Genomic DNA, 3,907 nt, shown 5'->3' with positions numbered 1-3,907 from the left:
ACAAACCTACCCAGCAATATAAAAAGAATTCAAATTGTCTAGAGCTGGAAAAGTAATGTGATATACACATTAATTAATCAATATTTATGAACCAGTAATATAATGTATATATCATGTTTATATTTTGTTGCAGTCAACTCATCCTGTTGACTGTACTTTGGTGTTTTTCTTTCCTGTCATTACAATTTTGAATTTGTCAGTGAATTTGTTCATAATGAGTATAATAATAATAATACATAATCAATTAGATTTTTGCTTTGATTTTATTAGTGCTTTTTAAAAAATGTTTTGCAGCTTCAAGGTTTCCCTGTCAAAAGTACCCAAATTCATCTATGCAGCAATTTATGCAGTTGATATTAATTTTAAATACTTTACAGCATCAAGAGGAGTAGTTGTACTCTAGTCAGTCATTTTAATTAAAATAGACTCCATTGCCGCATCCATTATCTGAACGGAGAATTTCCCAAAATGGAAATCATCAGAAGGTTGAAGGCCCCACCAACTCTACCCGGCACAGCTGGGGCATGCCCTGGTCATGTCACACATGGAAAAAGAGAGTTGGTACTGCTACACTGCAAGGCCCAGTCCAGGCGGCAGTGACCCTGCTGGGAGTGATGCATGTGCTGATGTTGCTGTCCAATTCTCAGCTGGAAGGCTTACATCATAAAGGTGTTATCTTTGGTCCTGAAACACAGACAGCAACTGTCACATACCAGCTTGCCCTGAACATAGCATGAGGCAAACTGTGTGCTCTGCCTGCCTGTAGCATGTCTTTAGCTTCACTGGTTTTTAGTTGAGAGTCAAAGTTTGGTACTTGTTGCCAACAAAATGTCAGACTGGTCTCCATCAGTGCTAACCTTTGTCAGAGGCTCTGTTCATAACTTTTAATGGGCTGAATTTCTTAGCATATCCAAGAGGCGTAGGGTGTCAGATTCAGTGGACTCATCTCTGCTTTTTGCAGATGATGTGATTCTCTTAGGTGTATCAGGTGGTGACCTCCACTTAGGCTACATCCACACTACATCGTTTTCTCTCCGTTTGGGCCTCCCGTCCACACTGAGACGACGTTTTCGCTGATGGAAAACGCAGCATTTTGAAAACGCTCCCGAAAACGCATACATTTGAAAACGGTGCTCGCGTGGCAGTGCACAGGAGCCGCTTTTTGAAAACTATGACACATTTTAGTCATGTGATGCAGTCAAGTGACCAATTACACTTATATACAAGGGCATTATACAGCAGTTGTTTTGTTTGCTCTCCCTTTTGACAGCCCTATCTCAGATTAATATCAGTTTGTACGTGCTTCAGATAGCTTTTCTTCAAATTCTTTAATTCTCACTCGCTTTTGCAACTTTCTACTTTTGTGTTACTCGCAGCAACAACTCCACCTCATTGTTAGTCCATTTAAAAAACTCGGTGCTTTTCCTCAACATTTTGCCGCGACATTTCAAAGAGCTGGAAAGTAAAGAAGCGGCAGACAGAAATGAGGCAGGTTGAATCGTCTCCCGTTTCACGCATGTGCAGTACTGGAACGTAAGCGTTTTCGGCTGTTTCACAGAATTGTTCAATGCACATTTCCGTGAAAACGACTGAAGTTGATCGTGTGGACGCGGAGCGTTTTCAAACGAAAACGCCGTTTTCAAATCTATCCGGTCTAGTGTGGATGTAGCCTTACACTCAGGTGGTTTGCAGGTAAGTATGAAGCACTAGGATGGGAATTAACACCTCCAATTCTGAGGAAGCCGTTCCCAGCTGGAAAAGGGTGGAGTGCCTACTCTGGGTCAGGGATGAGTTGCTGCGCCAAGCGGAGCAAATCTCAAGATCTCAAGGTCTTGTTCACGAGTGAGAGGCGAACAGGGTGGGAGAATGACAGAAAGATCTTGTACAGGTGTGTTGTGAAGAGAGAGCTTAAGATAAAAGCTAAGCTATTGAACTACAAGGATCAACCTGTGGTCATGAGTGACTGAATAAATACGACTGTGTTTATTAGTGGTTGAAATGAGTTTCCCCTGAAAGGTGTCTGGGCTCAGACCTAGAGGTAGGTTGCAGAGCTTGGTGCTTAATGCTCAGTGTAGAGCTACTCCTCTTCATTTAAAGGAGCAACCTGAGGTGGTTTGGATGCCTCGTGGATGCCTAATAGGTCAGGTCCTGTCTGGTGTTTATAAATAAAATAAAAAACAGCAGGAATAATATTTATATTGAAATGAGTGAAACCTCAGTGATACCAGAATCAAAGGACGGTAAATAAGCTGTTAAGTAATAATGTGAAAATTAAAAAAAAGTGTGTGCAATAATTTTTTAACTTTGCCTTGATATTACTATAATAATAGTTTTCATTATTCACTACAATTTCATTAATCACACAACTAAATTGCTCTTCTGTTTTTTAAATTTATTATTCTCGGGGTCCCCAGAGACTTCAGTTGGTAGTCTCTAATATGTAAATATTTCAGTATTAACATTTTTTTTAGGATTATGATTTTTTGTCATAGTCCTTAATATTATCATTATGAGTTTAAAAAAAAAATCTAAAAACTTCCCACTGACTAGGAGCAATGTTTAAATTCTTGTGCACCCACACATTTGATACCACCTGTAAGAGAGCACAGGGCTGCACACCAGCGAGAAAATCAAGCCTAGTTGTGTTTTTTTCCACTGTGGAAGAAAATAAACTCTGTTCCTGGTTCCCCACAGTGTCCTGTGCTACTTGATTCTTTAAAGAAAATGCTAACAACGCCCCTGCACAGTTAGTTGTGATGTTAGATTTTTTTTGTTTGTTTTTTATGCAGTTGAGCAATAACGAATTAATTTGAAAACAAAAGCACTTGAAGGAAGTCGTATTAATGGATAATAACCGGATTAATAACCGGAAATAGGTGCATTTTTAAAAGGTTTTGACGCAGGAAAAATACATTACCGGCATTTTAATTTTAATAATTTATTTATTTTTTCCTTTCCTGTTTTTTTCTTTCGCACTTTTGTTAGTCTATCAGGAGGTCAGACACTGTTAGCACTGTGTTCTCGTCGTTTTGACGCAGGTGGAAAAGACAGATTTGCATTACGGGAAAGGCCGTTGTTCTCCCTTCAGCCACGGCAACCAGCACGCGCAAACGTGGAGAGTTGAAGATAAATGGACTTTTCACGCACACTTTGGGAACTCTTATCGCATTATTCCCAAAGCAGGAAAGTGATAACCAGAATGTTAGCAGTAAGGTGAGCCGTTAAAATGTGTTTTCGTTGTATGGACGAAACATTAAATTTTAAACCACTGACACGCGCGTCTCCGTTCATTTAATTATGTATTTATTCATTTCTCAGTGATGATTTCCCTTTTTCTGGCCTTTCGGCTGAAAACCTGAGGCGTCACAGTTCTTATTATTTTAGTGTTCGTGTGATTTTAATATGTCGACAGCTTTTCAACGAATACAATTAAGAAAACAGAGTAAATAAAATAGGAAAACGTAGATAAATACAGCAGCGGGCCTTAAAAGCTGCAGTCAGACATGATTTATTGGCGCGCGGGGCGTTCGTGCGCAACCGTTTAAATTAGACCGTAACCCCGCCCCGGTTTGTACTTAAACACAACAACAAAAATTAGATAAATTAGATGTTATAATAATTTAATATTGTCTAATAATTTTAATCCGTGTAAAATGCTGCGTTTATTTTCAGTCTGGAGGAGGAAGGTTGATTCGTTTCTATTTAAAGCGGACTCCGGGCCGGGCCTCCTTTGTCACAGGTGAGTTTATTCTTTACGAAATATTTAAGTCGTCTTCAGAATAAAATCCATTTTAATGCTGCTTGATTAAATGCATTCAAAATAGCTACTGTATCGGCCTGTCAGCAATAAAATAGACTTATAGTTTGGCCTATTGTCTTTCAACAAATAGTTAGAAAATTATGCTTG

Source organism: Simochromis diagramma, unplaced genomic scaffold (genome assembly GCF_900408965.1).
Source record: "Simochromis diagramma unplaced genomic scaffold, fSimDia1.1 OVJJ01000333.1, whole genome shotgun sequence".
Lineage (NCBI taxonomy): Eukaryota > Metazoa > Chordata > Actinopteri > Cichliformes > Cichlidae > Simochromis > Simochromis diagramma.
The sequence above is the reverse complement of the archived record's forward strand: the minus strand, read 5'-3'. Positions refer to the sequence as shown.